This window comes from Macrotis lagotis, chromosome X (assembly GCF_037893015.1).
Source record: "Macrotis lagotis isolate mMagLag1 chromosome X, bilby.v1.9.chrom.fasta, whole genome shotgun sequence".
Lineage (NCBI taxonomy): Eukaryota > Metazoa > Chordata > Mammalia > Peramelemorphia > Peramelidae > Macrotis > Macrotis lagotis.
The window spans coordinates 509,497,546-509,515,749 of NC_133666.1; the positions used below are offsets into that span (position 1 = coordinate 509,497,546).

Sequence of the window (18,204 nt, forward strand, 5' to 3'; positions counted from 1 at the left end):
TCAATTTTTCAGTGCTTTTTTTCAGTTGTGTCTGACTCTTCATGACCCCCATTTGGGGTTTTCTTGGCAGAGATACTGGAAAGGTTTACCATTTCCTTTTCCACCCCATTTTATAGATGAGGAAACTGAGGCAAACAAGATTAAATGACTTTCATGAAGTCACACAACTGGATGTGTGAGAGCAGATTTGACCTCATAGAGCTGAGTCTTCCTGATTCCATTCCAGCTTGCTATCCACTATGCCACCTAACTGTCCCATCATCATCATCATTATTATTAGTTATTACATTTATTAGCTTTCAACTCTGGTGATGACTCATTCTCTGAGTCTTCTATTGCACTTCTTCTAGGCTCAAGCAATGTTTATAGGTAATACCAGTGGTGCTGGTAAATGTTTAAACCAATCTGGGAAGGACATGTTTAATTTTAATCTGCGTTGTTAGCACTTTTCTTAAGAATAAGCCATCAACAAAACAATAAATCAAGTCTTAATTTGTAGCTGCCAATTTCTGAGGTGTAAATGCTCACATCTGAAAAGTCTGGAAAGGTCTCTAAGCCAGTTGGAGCTAGTTCCAGGATAATCCTGAGATTCTTCTCCAGATACTATCCTAATTCTGTCCCAATGAAAACCCCAAGGAGTAGTCTGGAAGTTGGTAGGTAGACCGATATTAGTGAAATACCAGAGCAATGATAGATAGTATTGCTTAGTAGCAAAAGAAAAGACTGTCATCTATGGTTCAAGCATCCCCTCTGAAGTCCCAGTTGGATTATAACCCTGCCTTTTCCCTCTCCAGTGCTATTTCCACCATACCAATTGTCTTTTTTGGTGTATTTTTGACAGTTCTAACAAAACTGTCTTCCTTTTGAGTTTTGTATAAGTTTAGCAAGGTCAAATTGTGGTGCTGTAGCATCATAGAATCTCAGAGTTGGGACCTAAGAAATCCATCTAGTCCAAATGGTTCCTGAATGACAATCTTTTCTTGCTAGCATTTATGTGGCATTATAGGATTCTTAAATCATTTTACAAATATAAACTTACTTTATCTTTACAACAACTCTGGGAGATAGGCACTATTATTACTTCCCATTTTACAGATGAGGAAACTGAGGCAGAGAAATGTTAAGTGACTTGCCCAGAGTCACATAGCTAATAATTATATGAGATTTGATTTAAACTCTTATTGGTTCCAGGTCCACAGTTGTACCCATTGCCTCTCTATTAAATAAAGGGTCATACAAACTTTGCTTGAAGACCTCTAATAGAGGACAACTCAGTACCTTGGATTTTTCCCTGGTCATAACTCCTGCACTGGTTATATTCTCATCCTTTTCCCATCCTGACCTCTTGTTGAACCAGTTTAAGTCCACACTATCTTTTCCAAATGAGTCCCTTCCTCCCTTATCCTGTTGCCAATCATGCCCTGCCAAACGCCATCATAGGATTACTCCCACCATCAGCTGCCTTTGCTCCTATTCCCATACTGCTGAATAAATTTGGAGAAAATAACAAAACTACAGATTTATGTTACATGATCTCATCTGGATCCTTTAGCACTTCCTTAATCCTAGTCATTATCCCATGAACCCCAATGACTATTCCAAACTATTTCATACTTCCTTCCTCCCTCTATCCTCTGATTGAGGTTCTTGTCTCACACTTTACCAAAAATATTGAAGCTATTTGGCAAGAGTTCCTTCTCCTCATCTCTCATCTCATCATTCAGATATCTCCTCCCAGTATTTTCTCCTTTATGTCTGTCTTACCCAGAGAAGCGGACCTTCTTAGGCAAGAGATTCCCTTTACTTGTGCCCTTGATCTAACTCCATCTTGTCTTGCCCCTTATGACATTCCCAGTTTCTCACTAATCTTCAGTCTCTCCCTTTTTACTTACTGGCTTCTTCTTTGCTGACTACAAACATTCATGTTTCTGATTCTACCATTCCTGCTAGCAATTGCCCAATATCTTTTCTCCATTTCATGAACAAACTCCTTGAGAAAACAATCTACAATCAGTGTCTCCACTTCTGTTCTCGCTGTCTTCTAAATCTTAAGCAGTTTGATTTTCAATCTAATCATTCAACTGAAATTGTTCTCTCAAAAATTACCAAAGATCTTGATAGTCAATTCTATTAACCCCTTCTTGATTCTTCTCCTTCTTGACCTTTCTGCAAACTGACTTGCTTACTCTTTTCTCCTGGATACTCTCTCCTCTCTCTTTCATGATATTAATCTCTCTGGTTCTCCACCTACCTGTTTGACTGCTCATTCTCAGTCTCTTTTGTTGGAGGTCCTCTATGTCATGATCATTGACCATCGGTGTTCCCCAAAGGATCTATCTTTGAACTTCTTCTCTCTCTATTCTATGTGGTTTGATGATCTTATCGTGTCCTGTGTATTCAATTATAATCTCTGAATAGATGATATATTTATCAAGCCCAAATTTCTCTTCTGCCTTTATTCTCACATTACCAACTACTTATTTGACATCTCATACTATCACATGGTCATCTTAAATTCAATATATCCCAAACAGAACACACCTTTCCCCAACAAAATATTCTTTTTTTCTGAATTTCTTCCCAGTCACTCAGGTTCACAGATTCAGTGTCATACTGAATTCCTCACTATCTCTCTCCCCTCCATATACAATCTGTGACCAAAGTCTGATGATTTTACCTTTTTAATATCTCTCATATATGTTCCCTTCTCTTCTCTGACATTGACACTACCCTGTCACAGGCTCTCATCACCTTTTGTCTCTCAGCTTTGCAACTCTTCCCCACTCTAGATCATCCTCTACATAGCAACATAGCAATTAAGCTCTCTGCATCTGTTTCTCTCTGTCTCTCTCTCTCTCTCTCTGTCTCTCTCTCTCTCTCTCTCTCTCTCTGTTTCTCTCTGTCTCTCTGTCTCTCCCTCCCTCCTTTCTCTTTCTCTGTCTCTCTTACACACACACACACACACACACACAGACACACACACACACAGACACACAGACACACACACACACACTACACTTACTCACCCCACTACACTTACTCTACTTACTAATTCTAAAACATTGCTGTGAATCTGTGGATACTCCCCTAGGATAAAGTATAAAAACCTTTTGTTTGACTTTTACAGCCCTTCACAATCTGGCCCATTCTTCACTTTCTAACCTCCTTGGGTTTCCTCCCCTTCACACACTCTATAATCTGGCTATAAGTCTTCTTTCTGTTCCTTTAACATGATTCGTCTCCTGGCTGTGAACCTCTGCATTGATTCTCCCTCCTTACCTCTGCTTCCTTTAAGACTCAGTTCAGATCTTGTCTTCTACAAGAGGACTTTCCCATTTTACTTGCCAATAGCAGACAAGAAAGTTTCCTTGACACTATATTTTTGTTTTATTATTATTTTCATCACTGTAAATTATTTAAGAAGCATTTTGTTTAAACTGCCTGGAATCCCAAAAGGAAAAAGTCTGAATCAATCCACGAGAGGTTTGAAAATTTATTGAGATATTTGGTTTGATATATTTTAAAATAAAATGAAGTTTTGAACATCTTAAAAGCATCAGAAATTATATAAGTTATATAGAGAGCCACTCCTTGAAACAGGTAAATGAGGGGGAGACTTGGAGACTCAATGAAGCAAACTTAATGATCTTCAGACCTTGAAAGATCCCTAAATTTTCAATCTAAGTTATCTGCTGTAAGAGATTCCTTCAGTTTGAATAAATATTTATTAAACACCTACTATTTCAGGGCTCTGTGCTAGGGCAGCTAGATGGTGCAGCGAATAGGTATCACTGAACAGAGTGCAGAGCCCAAAATCAGGAAGACTCTTCTTCATAAATTCAGATCCAGTCCAAATTCAAATCTGGTACAATCTTGGGCAAGTCACATAATCCTGCTTGCTTTAGTTTCCTCCTCTATAAAATGAGCTGGAGAAGGAAATAGCAAACTACTTCCAATATTTTTGTCAAGAAAACCTCATGGGGTCCCAAAGTCAAACCATTAAGCAACAGCAAGGACTAGACTGGTGTTGTAAAGATTGAAAAAAGATAGTCTCTACCTTCAGGAAATTTACATTTGAATAGGAGGGGGAACAGGACAGATGTGAAAAAGAGAATGATAAAATAGATATGAAAATAATGAAGGAAACATTCAAATGAAGAATTGTAAGAAAATTTAATGACAGAAATTAATCATTCTGATCTGAGAGATGGGAGAGAACCAAAGGAGGTTCCATGAAGAAGGAGGCACCTGAAGGGAAGAGAATTTGCTCATGCAGAGAAGTCAGTGGAGTCAAAACAGAGAATAAAGAGGAAAGAGAAAAGGGTCAAGGACCTTTCTGCTAAGGGTAAGGGGAAAGTAAATAAACCAGTGAAGGAGATTAAGACAAAAGGAAGGTTAACTAGGAGAGAGCTGTATCATGGAAGCCAAAGGAAGAATTATCAAGAAGGTCAACAGAGTTAGATGCCTCTGAAAGTTCAAAGTTGAGGGTTGATAAAAGATGATGATTGGCAAGAGGCATGAGTGACCTTGGAGAGGATTACTTTTCAAACACAGTAGAGGCAAAAGTCAGATTGTAAGGAATTGGCAAGTGAGGCAGTGATAAGGAAAAGAAATGAATGAAAACCAAAGCATAGTTTACTTTTTCTAATAACTTTTTTTAAAGTTTTTACAAGGCAATGGGGTTAAGTGGCTTACCCAAGGCCACACAGCTAGGTAATTATTAAGTGTCTGAGGTTGGATTTGAACTCAGTTATTCCTTACTCCAGGGCTAGTGCTCTATCTACTGTGCCACCTAGCCGCCCCTATAGTTTACTTTTTAATATTTCTTTTATGTTCTCTCTCTCTCTCTCTCTCTCTCTCTCTATCTCACATGCTTTTCCTCCTTTAGTTCTAATTCTTCTTTCACAACATGACTAAGGAAAATATGGTAAACAGGATTGTTCGTGTACAACCTATGACAGATTGCTCAATGCCATAGGGCCGGGGACCGGAAGGGAAATGTGGAACTCAAAAGCTTACAAAAAGATGAATGTTGGAAACTATCTTTGCATGTAATTGGAAAAAATAAAATAACATAAAAAAGAAGGTAGAGGAAATATAAACTACTTTGGAAAAACAGAATAAAATATTTCTGAATGTGCTTGTAGGCAGAGGGGAAAAAGAGCAGTAGAAAGGGAGAGATTTCAGATGAAAGAAGAAAAGCAAGATCCAGGAAAAGATGGGGGAAATGGATTTTAAGGACCCAAGTTAGAGGAACTAGCTTTCAAAAGAAGACAAATTTCTTCATCCTCTGGGACTGGAGGGAAAGGGGAGGGGGAATATGTTATCTTGATGTGTATGGAAGAGGAGATGAAGATGAGATAATCTCACAATAGAACCTCTCACTTTTCAACAAGATGAGGTCACCTGTCAAGAAAGGGGTTGGAGGTAGATTTGGGAGCTTGAAAAGAGAAGAGCGATTTGAACAGTTGTGATGGGATCTATGGAATTATTAATTGATCAGACAAATGTATGGACCCGTGTGAAGTTACAGAGCATAAATTGAAATCAGTCAATTTAGTCTCCAGACTTCATCCAGAAGTAGAATCAGAGAAAGGTCATCATTTCTTTTAGTATTTTTGAAGTACTCTAATCTTGAAATTAATTTGGTCATTAATTTGGTCAACAAATCACAATATGCACAGTAATGTGCAATGGGCTATACTTGATTAAACATGGGATCTATAAGATAGTTGGGAGAGATGTGCATGAACATGTAGAGCCAGGAGCCAACAGGACAAGACTGAGGAATCAATGCTTTTAGGGCAACTGACTCAAGGAAACCTAGTGCAGTGGATAGAGCACTGAGCTTGGAATCAGGAGACCTAGGTTGAAATTCTTCCTCAGCTGCTAATTAGTTGTGTGATAGATCAAGGACCAATCTCTCAAGCTCACCTTTCTCATCTGTAAAGTGAGGATTACAATACCTGCACCTCCTAATAAACAGAGTTTGATAAGATGAATGCTTCATAAATCTTTAAGTTCTATAAAAATGTGACTAAATTATGATGTGAACAAGTAGAAGAGTGGTCACAAAATTCCAGGGTGGTGATGCATTCTTGAATGATGTGATCAACTGAAATAAAAGGAGAGTTCCAAGAGGTCCCAAGAAGGAAGATGGAACCCTTTGTATTTTAGCTTGTTGCTTGTTGTTTGTTTTGGTTCAGACCTATGATTTCATCCTTGCAGGGAACTTCTTATGTAGAAACTCTCTCCACTTTATAGATAAGCCACTCCTCTTAAATTTGTAATCTGAGATTTGCCTAAATCACTTAAGTGATTTGCACTGCTCGAAGGATACTCAGAAAAATGATCTTGAACTCAGGTCTTCCTGTTTCTAAGACCAGCACTCTTTCCCTATGCCATGGTGCCCATGATACATAGAATGACAAACTATTGTTTTGGTCTTCAATATAAGTGCAATGGAGAGCCCTTTAGAACACTACTCTGATGAACCAATCCAAAATAATACTAATCATCTATTTTTCAGTGGCTTCAATTTAATTCAAGTATATTCCTTAATATACCTAGTCCAGAACAAGGGCTGCTTTACTGTTTTCGCAGTGACCCTCTTCTGCATAAACTGCATAAACTGCATAAACTCAGGGTATCTTCTCTGAAAATTTCCAGAGTCCATTGAACAGAATAGGTGCCAAATGATTTGTTGAATGAATCACAGATTAAAGCACTTCAATAATAAAAAAATACAACTTTTTTCTTCCATTTTTTTCCTATATCCTTATTGACTTTACTTTATAATCATTTGTCCATCAGAGATGATTATAATCCTTTTTTGGATTGTTTGTTGAACTTGTCTCTACTCTGCATAGCAACTGCATGATAAAATTTAATTCCTGTTGGTGACTGGAATTGTAACTAGGGTGGATTAATCAGGTCTCTTCCCTAGTGTACTAGAATTTAGAGGGTGCTGACAGCACTTAGAGCTATTGTCTAGGGCAGAAACAACAGACTGTAGCATCTAATCAAGAATAATATTGGAAACTACCAAATGACTGGCTGATTCAGCCTATTTCTCACCCATCCTCACCCTGCTCCCCCAGAAGCAGTGTCTTCCCTTAAAGTAACTTTAGAACATAGAGGATTCTCCATCCAAGGAGACTGGCCCTGAAAAAAAAGGTTATTTGAGGGTTATGTGTCCAACTGCTTGCTCCAATGCATAGTTTTATAACCTTGTTCCAGGTGCAAAAATGTTCATTAGGTCTGTTGGTGAAAAAGCATGGTCAAGCAGAGCATATTTCTATGAGGCTCTCTCCCCCCCTCCCCCTAGGGACTCACAGATTTGAGGTTTGTTCCATATGGTATTCCACATCAGATCTTGACAGTATGTCTCTAATAATATTCCAGTATAGTTTCAGAGGTCACAAGCCAGGAAAACCTTACTTATCATGCAGAGGTGTTTTCCAAATGTGACAAATTTTTAATCTTCCCAGGACCCTGTATGAATATGAGTTTCTAAGACTCAACATTGTTCAGTAATGAAAACAACTACTTAGCTTCTTTTCTGGTGGGATCTCAGAGAGCCTTGGTACCTGAAAACAGAGGATGCCAACACAGTCAAGAGACCATTACTGTAAACACATTATATCACTGGTCAAAAATGTCAGGGAATTCTGCCCATGGATCAACTCTGTCAAAGAGAAATGAGACTAGACTACTATGTAAATGGGATTCACATTTTCCCCTAAACAAAGCTAATCTCATCCTGGTGTTGCCCAGTTGCAGCTAACAGCGAGACAGTTAGCCTAAACGCTGGGCTGGAGAGATATAGCTATCCTGGCCCAACTCCCAGGAGGCCAAGTCAGCATAAGCATCAATATTTCAATAGCTCAGGATTAGGAAATGCACTTATCAAATCTTGCCTGTTAGGGTAACCAGCAAACATGAAAATAATAAGACATTCTGTATCCTACACAAGACTGATAGGGATGAATGTCTGGCTCATCAGCAGAAATATACCCATTATTCTTGTTCCTTTTGACTAGCACAAGATGTGAACAAAATCCCAAGAATGAGACTGAAGCTACTTAGAGAATTATCACCAAAAGAATCTTAATTAGACAGGTAGCTTTTGAGAGAAGAGGGAAGGAAAAAATCAGATGCTGATGCCTGGAGTGCTACTGAATGGCTGGGTATTTAATTCACGGGATGGAAACAATGAGAAATCAGTAGCAGCCAACAAAAGAATATATTTGTGCTATAGAATTCCTGTTTTTTCTATTCTTTGGAAAATCTGGGAAACCAAATATTTGTCTTTGCCGTAATATATACACACAATTCATATGTATATATAATATATGCTTCCTATACTTTTATGTATATATATTTATACTGTACATGTCTATATGAACATATGCATATTAATTTTATATGGTGAACACAAAGTTTATAAATATATCCAAGGAGAACTCAACAGGTACAGTTCTTTAAATCTTCATTAAAAATTAAAGAAAACTCCAAATTATAGAATGATAGAACTGCAAAAGACTTCAGAGACCATTTTTCCCCCTCATCCATACAGATTGGGAAACTGAGGACACTGAGTGATAGAAAAGATTTTTTTTCTCTAGCCAAGAAGCAGTTTTGCTCTAGAGGCTCCCAGGAAATGCTCTGAATTGTCATTTCTGGCTACCATCCTAAGGTTCCCTAAGCATAAGGAGCTACATTCTAGGTCACACCCTCTGCCTTGGGTTCCTCACTTACAGGTGTCCAAAAGGAAAGGAGTGTGGGCAAAGGGAGAGGTGGTATTTTTTTGTTGTTTTTTTTCAAAGATCTAATGCAACTCTAACAAGTATCTGAGGATCAAAGTAGCTTCTCTTAGTTCTTTGATCTTCTGATAACCACATTTAGCACTCTCCCAAGGCAGAGCCCCCGAAGCTCCCAATCCTCTGCTTTTTCTCTCTCTCCCTCCCCATCTCATTTAAATAGTAAGGTTGCTAAACATTTACTGAAGGAAAAGTATTCTGGGGCCCAAGAAATTTATCAGATTGCATAAGAGATTAACAACATACAAATAGTGCCTAATGGGAATGTGGAACCCTACAAAGCAATCAAAATGGATTCCTAAAAAGACACCTGATGCCCTTCTAATAGCTTACCCAAACCAGTTAGGCTCAACTTCTTATCCTGGTCCCTTATCCTTTAGATGATTACTGTCCTGTTTCTCCTACACAATTCTTTTATAATGCATTGCCACCAATTTAAGCCAACTATGCTTCTTTCCATTGCCACAACTTCAAATCTTTGGAGACTGTGGTGTTGGATGATTCATAGGCATACAACATTCCTGGAAAAATATTGGTGTTAAAAAGATGGGCTTTTGTTTCAGGGAGAAGTTTGGGGGATGCTGGTGTAATGGAAAGAATGGTGGATTTAGGGAAAGAGAAGATCTGAGTTCAAATTCCAGTTTTGACATTTTTTTATTTGTGATATTATGGCACTATTTATGAATCAATCTGTCTGGGCTAGAAAATGAAGTTGTACTACATTATCCTAACTCTAAATCTATAATCTCATGCACAAAAGTATTGCATAATTTATTTTAGGCAATCCAAACCTTTCCTCTTTCTATCTGATTCTTACACTAGTTTACAACCAACCCATCAGCAATGCCTTTCGTGTGTGTGTGTGTGTGTGTGTGTGTGTGTGTGTATGTGTAAATGAACTCTATGATTTGTCTTTTCAATTGTCTAGGATCCTGTGGATAATAGTCATTCTTCTACTTGGTTTCCCCCTATAGGTATAGGGAAAACTCCTAAGTTGCAGAAGAGGTAAATTGTGTTCAGTCTGGAAAAATGTGATCATGTTTACTCCCAAGAAAAACAAGGACAACTCATGTCTGAATAATATTGTTGTGGTTCAGTCATGTCCAACTCTGACACAATTTGCAGTTTTCTTAGCAAAGATATAGTTTGTCATTTCCTTCTCCAGTTCATTTTACAGACAAGGAAACTGAGGCAATCAGGGAGGGTCACACAGCTAGTATCTGAGATCATATTTTAACTCAGGAAGATACATCTTCCTGATTTCAGGTCTGGCACTATCTACTGTGCCACCTCGATGCTCCTAGCTGGGATGCTAATAGCAAAAGTCTATAGCCCAAGAAGAAAGGTAACTTTAAATAGCTCAAACCCCAGACATTTTCTTCCCTTATCTTCTGTCTTTTCAAAGCTCCTCCCTCTTGGAGACATCCTTATATTGCTTGCCTCCAAGACAGAATATTCAGGATTGTATCCCAATGACTTTTATTTTTCCTGGTGCTTAAGCATTATAAGACTGTGGTGAACTTCTTAGAGGGACTATCTACATAAAACCAAATTTCATTCCACCAACAAACCAGTGATCAATTATCAATTCAATTTAATTAATTACACTTACTAAAACACTTTTATTTAAAAAATAGAATTCTTTTTAATCACTCAATGTGAAAATGGAAGTGGAAGAAACAGAAAATTTAAATGAAGCCTCTACTCTTATAGAGAATAAAATCTGGTAGCACACATATACAAATAAATGCAATACAAAATATGTGATTAGTGCAAAGAATGCTCCCAAAGGGACATCATATAGACAAAACAGAAGGAGGAAAGCTTTACCCTGAGGGAATCAGGAAAGGACAGTTTCAGTGGAGGTCATCTTGAAAGAGAAATAAGATTACCATATTCTAAACAGGATTGTTCTTTTCTTTTGTCTATCTCTACTGAAACAATAATTAATCTCATTTCCTTCTTAAATATAGCTTCTGCATTAGAACCTTGTGGTTGTGTTAAATGCAGGTTCCCTAAGATGTCTTCCCTGACTTCAGTTGCTTAACTACCCACCTACCAAAACCAGTTAGCTGTCAAAGCACAAATGGTCTAGAGGAGGGGGTATTCTTGAGTTTATAGAAGACTATATTCCTTAATCCACTCTTTCCAACAACCCTGGGCACAATGTTAATTTAATCAATACCTATATTTGATTCTTTTGTCTGGTTCTAGAGGCATTGTTTTATACTTAATCAATATACTTTTATTAAGCACCTACTAGTCAGCTCTGTTCTAAAGACTAGTAGCAGTACTAAGAAACTACACCTGAAATGATTTTTTCAATTAAGTATTATATTAGATTTTTTTCACGTATCTTTAAGTATTTCCTCCAAGACTCCACCCTTTTTCCATTCCCAAGAACCTTCCCTCACAACAACAACAAAGAAATTATAGCTTAACAGAGTTAAGACATTGACTATGGGTGACTGCTATGTGAGACAGTATCTCATCCACCCCCTCTCCACCAAGAAAGGTATTTTATCAAGAATCCACTGAGGCCATAATTGATTATTATATTGAAAAGAGTTCTGATGCCTTTGAAGAATGGTCACCAGATGATGGATATTTTTGGATAAGCAACTCAAGGTTTGGGCAGTTGTAATCTATAATCTATAATGAAGATTGTACTCAACTAATCAAATCACAAATTTTTTAAGTATTTAAGTATGGTGAAGTGGGTTTATTCAACAACTTATTGCTGTTTGTCCTTCATTCTTTATTGAACAAACATTATGTGTTCCACATACTAGAGATATAATGACAAAAAACAAAATAGTCCCTAGATTCACTGCATTGGTACCCTCCTGCCTCTATTTCTATAACTCAACCCCACTTTCTGGTTATCCTTTCAGGAAGTATATTATACCTTTTTTTCCCCTTTTATTAAAGATTTAATTTGAGTTTTACAATTTTTCACCTAATCTTACTTCCCTCCCCCCACCCCACTACAGAAAGCAATTTGTCAGTCTTTACTTTGTTTCCATGTTGTAGATTGATCCAAATTGAGTGTGATGAGAGAGAAATTATATCCTTAAGGAAGAAACAAATATAAGAGATAAGATCAGACAATAAGATATCTGTTTTTTTTCTAAACCTACCTTTTCAGGGGTGGCTAGGTGGCACGGTGGATAAAGCACCTCCTCTGGAGTCAGGTAGTACCTGGGTTCAAATCTGGTCTCAGACACTTAATGATTACCTAGCTGTGTGGCCTTGGGCAAGCCACTTAACTCCATTTGCCTTGCAAAAATCTAAAAAAAAAAAAAAGCTACCTTTTCCCACCTTCCTGAACCTATTGTTCTTACAAAATAAATTCCCATTTTCTTAATGTAGGTGCTCTCTTAACTAATACTAGAAAATCAATTTCCTTAATCCAATAAGATCCTAATATGATAATTATTCATTGATCTGTCATAACTTTCTTGTTCCTCCTGCATTAGAACCCTACTCCAAATCTTCATCATAGTAGAGAAGATCCTAAGTGTATGAAAGTTAAAAAAAAAAAAAAAGATGAATGCAAACTCTACCAATGTGGAAAGATTTTGAGTATCAACCCGGGGACAGGCTCTAGGTTTAGCTAAATTCAGAAAGTTGATTATCAAAAGGATGACCACCAAATGATGAGGAATTTTTTGTCCATTGAGATTCATGGAACTATCTATTGAGATGGTCAGCAACCTGATTTTCTTCCTTTCTGATGAGTTGGAAAGTCACAGCTTTCTCTTTCTCTGAATTTCTATTCTTTTCTCTGCATACCACCGTCACCATGATTTAAGCTGGAAAATAGGACTAATAATAGTTATTCTATATACCGCAAAGGATTCTTGTGAAGAAAGCTTTTTCTGTACACTATTATTTGTTGAAACACTGTTCTTGTTCAGTTGTGCCCTACTCTTCATGATCCCATGATCCTGATTTGGATTTTCTTAGCAGAAGTACTGAAGTGGCTTGCCATTTTACAGATGAAGAAACTGAGACAAATGGAGGTCAAGATTTGCTCAGGGTCACACAATCAGTAAGTGTCTAAGATCATCATATCGAGTTTGAACTCAGGTGCTATTGAGTCAAACTCTACCAACCAGGTGCCCCACAGTTTGCCTACTCTTGTTCAAAACAACCTCATGAAGGAACTGAAGCTCAGAGTGTTTCCTAGAATCACACAACTAGTCTGAAGTTGAATTCAAATTTAGATCTTCCATACCAATCTGCCACCTGCCATGCCATCTGTCTCTCATGTGTAGCTCTTTTACAATGCATTTTAAAGTTTTTATTACAGTTGTATTCTTTCTGGATATACCCCCAATTGGACTATAAATTCTGTGAGGTTAGGGATTATATTTTATCATAATTTTGTATCTCAGACAGCACTTAGTGTGGTTAGAGCATGCACAGTACATAACGATTGAGTGTTTGCTAACTTAGAGCTCAAATATCTGATTTTTGGAATGTGAGAGAGGAATGTTTGTAACGTGGTTTTGACATTGCCTCTTCCCTTCTCATATAACATAGGAGTTTTTACAAAAGGAATACTTGTTTCAAAAAGCATAATTTCAAATATATAAACTTACTCCCCCTCCACAGGCTATGTAGAATCCCTGCCCAAGGTTTAGGCACAGTCTCTGGGGAAGGAAAGGCGATTGAGCACTGTTCCAATTCCAAGACTGAGTCCCCCCTGGGCTGGAGCCCCCTGCCACTCTGATTTCTCATGGTTTCCAATGAGGAGCTGAACCAACCAACTGGCATTTCTGACTCCAAAGTTGCCATGGCTAGAACTTCTCTACCATGAAGATCACTACCAGCCTCTGAAACAAATACAGAACAGAAACAATCACCCACAGGCTCATTTCTCAGCGCTGGGGTTAAAACTAGGGAGTAGGGAAGGATTTTTTTCTCCTTCCAGCAGTTCATTTCATGATGTCCATCCTGATCCAATCAAGGTAAAAGAAACTGAAAAGAGCACAACAGAAAAAAATGATAGAAGTCTCCCCCATTTTAAAGATGCAGAAAACCAATCAGAGGAGGGTGCTCCCACCAACTTTGTAGGAAATTCATCAACCTCCCCATGAACAAACTAGACATATTCAAAACTTTCAAGGCTGGTTCTGTGTGAAAACTGGGCATGCTCAGAAGTCCAGATTATACCAGTTCATCTTGATTCCTGACTTATAATGAAGTCTCAAGACCCCTGATCTTTGCTTTGATCTCATGCCGTGTTACCCAAAACACCCTACTTCAATTTAACTCTTATTCTTACTCATTTCTGCTTCCACCAGTCCCAGGGTTGCCGTACTCACATCCCTTCCACTTGTAATGGGTCCAGTGATCATGAGCAGCAGTGGGAGTCACTGAGAGATAAGGGTGACTGAGAACAGACATTAGCAGCCTCTCACTTTCTCCTGTTTGTTGCCTCCTAACCCTGAATAACTAAGGAAAACTCCACTGGGATTACCAGTTCGGGGAAAGTGAATTTCTAATATTCTTACAAGTCTATCAGCTCCTTGGAAGACATGTCTATAGCCAAGTCCAGGCTTCCCCTTTATCCCCTGGGTCCCTAAGCTAAAGAGAAGGGGAAATGTTCAGTCTTGTAGGTTTCCCTAGGTGATTCAAGAAAATATGGATTACAACAGAACTGAGTATGGCCTTTTCCTACAATCTTAAATTTATAAATAGACTCAATCACAGGGTATAGTGGGGGGGGGGGGATGCTAAATTTGGAGTCAGGAAATCTGGGTTTAAATCTTATTATCTGACCCTAGGCAGTTTGAACTTCAGTTTCTGATATATAAAATGAAGAAAAAATATTAGCATTGTTTATTTCAGAATTTTTGTGAGAAAATGTTTTTGCAAACATTAAAAACAACTTAATCAGAACCTGTTTTTAATCTTAATTTCAGTAAGATATCAGAAACAGGATCAAAATCATATTGATAAGTAAATATAGGATAAAGTAGATCTAAGCACTTTCCATTTGCCAAACACTGTGCTAAGGATATCAATGTATGAAAAAAGACTGCTCTTATATTCAAGTAGCATGTCTCTTGTGTTACATGATAGGAGAGGAAAATCTACTCCTAAGTAACTGCTACTTTGGTATCATAGTGTCTGAATTCAGCCATTAGAGATTCATACCTTTGGTTTAAACAATGCCCTCCTCCTAAAGGTCCCATTTACTTCTGGCTAAATGGAAAATATTAGGGCATTAGAACTTCAGTACAAGAAAAGCAACTAGAAGGCTAGCCTTGAAAAGTCAGGAGGACCTGTTTTCAATACTGAGTGTGTCACCTTGGGCAAGTCTTTTAGTCTCTGACTACCCTAGTCAACTCTTTTAAGACTATAAATTTTAAAGAAGTTGTTGGGCTTTATGGCTAGGAACATTTTCCATGAATCTTTCCTAAACCAAAGAAATCCAAGATCCCAGCAGAGTGACAAGTCAGCTCAAATTACTTGAGGAATTGCTTTCTTTATTGTTCAGGGTTGGGAGCAGAGTGAGGGGAACATCATGCAAATATTGGGTACGTGATGATGGAAAAACATGTCCAGAGGACAAGAGAGGAGAGATGGTCCTGGAAAATTCACAAGGTCTTACCTGGTCCTGTTAGATGCCAGTGACATACCACTCAAGGCAATTATGTATATGTGTACCCATGTAAATGTGTGTTGCTTTTCCCATTTGAATGTAAGTTGTTTGAGGGCAGGGGCAGGACCTAGCTTAATGCTTATATTGAATATATATTTTATTTATACATAAAATATATGTATAAATATATAGACACATGGATCTCTTTATATATACATATATGCTTGTGCTTGTATATCTTAATATACATATATTCATATACATTTATGTATACAGTACATATTTAATAGGTACTTATTGATTGATTGATTAAAGTATAACTTTGATTACTTCATAAATTTACTCAAGGCTAGCCCTGATTGATAACATTTTCTTTCTAATTGTTTTCTTGTTTTCAGTGATACAAAACAGTGTTCTGTTTTAGCTGAACTTATGATTTTTATTTTCATATTTATGAGATGAAAATTGCACAACCTGCCTTGTACAAACTGTGCCCTAGCCATTTGATTTATTCCTAAGTAAGAAAAGAGACCTCAACTCCTACCCAGAGAGAAACACTCACCCAGCAGAAAAATCTCACTGATTCAAGTTCCAGGATTGTCTACCAAAGCAAAGAAAACAAAGTTAAAAAACAAATACATATTCTGCAGTGTTTCCCAGAAAAGACGCAGGTATTGGTTAGTATGGCAAGTGTTTTGTTTTATTTTCTTTTTAGAGTTTCGACCAGGATGGCAGAATGTCAACATCCATGATGTTGTAATCAAGTGTGGGACATTTATCCCGTAATCCGAAACCACAGCCCTCGAAAAAGCTGTGTAATATGGCAAAATCAAATTACATCTTTCAAACATCTCCTAAGCACATTAAAATGAGTCAATATAGACTCATATTTCTGTATGTTTGCTAAAAGTCTTCTCTGCATTAACTCATAAGCATTTCAGAGTAACTAATTCAATCGTTAATATTACTAATAATCTCCATCAAAGAAGTGATAAGAAGGTAGAGAATGAATGAATAAAAATCATTGTAGTACTGAGACTGTAGTTCCTGTCCTTTTAACTTCATATGTAAATAAGGACCAATGATCCATAGAAGCAGAGCAGATGGAAAGGCCTAGATGATCTTAGGAGGCAGGGGCAGGGCCAAAGCTAAGAATTTTTGAACTTCCATCTCATCAGAAGGAATGATGTTGACTTCCAGCTCATTCAAATCAAGTGAGTAGTCAAAGCAGTCCAAGCAAGGGGGGAGAGCACCCCCAGTGGTTTTGGTGCTCCTGCCCAGTCACCTTGTGTAGATTCTGGAACATTAATGTCCTACCCATTGCAACCTAGAAAAAATAGTATTATAAAAAGAATTTACTAACTAAACCCACCACCTTTTGATCAGTCAATAGAGTCAGAACAGTTTAGTGAGATCCTATCATATGAAGGACATTAATGACCTTAGACTGAGGAGTTTCATCATCGTTTTGGGGATGGAAGATAGATTACAGGGTTTAAGAATTATGTGGATGATGAGGAAGTGGAAGGATTGGCCACTCTTTCAATTCCACTCCACAGACTGGCACCAAGCATTGTTGGGAGAAATGCTGATTTTTAGGACCACAATTTTAAGCTTAATTAAAATTCTTACTTTTTTGAAGTCTTGATTTTTCACAGTTTTAGGACACGTGGGCTAACTTTCATTCATCTGTGGTGGTATTAAACAACAAAATCTGAGTACAACTCATTGGTGGTCAACCATCCCCCCTGCACCTCCCCCCACCAATCCTATGCCTCCCAGACTAAAGGGGAACCAGTAGTTCTGTATTGTTACCAAATTATGCTATGACATAGACTCATAGCATCACAAATATTGAGTTTTACAAGACCTTGAAAGTCACCTAATCCAAACTTGTCATTTCACAGGAAGTGAGGCCCAGAGATAAAAATTTATTTGCCCAAGATTTCACAGATTATAAGTGACAAATTCATGATTGAGAGTTCATTCTTTCCACTGCCCAAAGAAGGAAGGAAGAAAAAAACAGCTAGATTACTCAGTGAAAAGAACTTCACTGCCTGAAGGCAGGAAGATCTGAGTTCAGATCTAATCTCTTTCTAGTAAGATAATTACTAGCTGTGTGATCCTGGACAAATCACATAACCTCTCTTTGCCTTGTTTTTCTTTCTATTTAAAAAAAAATTAATAATATTTTTCAATTATTTGTAAAGATAATTCTTAATATTCTTACTTTAAAATTTTTAAGTTCCAAATTTTCTCCCGCCCTCCTTGATATAGGTTATACCTGCTATTTGCCTCATTGTCCTCATCTGTAAAATGAGTACTATGTAAATGCTAGTTACTGTGGTTGTTGGAAGGACTAATTCAAATGGATTCAAATTTTATCTCCCCCCCCCCATCCTTACCTAAGCTCTCACAGGATTCTAATGAGCTAAGAAACTACCAAAAGACCAGGGAGGGGAAAAAGAGGAGAAATAAAGAGCATGATTAATCCACAAGCTGTATACTCAGATCCTGAATAAATTAGGGGGGAAGGGGAGAGAACAGGAGGGAATTGTCCCTATAGAATTTTTTAAATCATGCATTCATTCTATGAATAGTGTAATTGTCAGCTTAGACTTTAAATAACTTGAAATCATTTTACAGGTTTTCAAAGCATTTTTATGATTTTCAGTGATGCATGAGATGCCCACAATAATAAAAAGCAACTCTCATTGTTTATGATGAAAAGCAAAATACCTTATTATTCCCCCCCCTTTTTTTGCT

General features: G+C 37.5%; 1 long non-coding RNA gene across 1 annotated transcript; it reads right to left on the minus strand.

The window, feature by feature from the left end:
- Window positions 1–16,116: 16,116 nt before the first annotated feature.
- On the minus strand, window positions 16,117–17,346 carry LOC141502195 (uncharacterized). The gene is made up of 2 exons (XR_012472444.1): window positions 17,071–17,346; window positions 16,117–16,765 (listed from the first exon to the last, which is right to left on the minus strand). It is a non-coding gene; the product is annotated as an uncharacterized LOC141502195 (long non-coding RNA).
- Window positions 17,347–18,204: the final 858 nt, after the last annotated feature.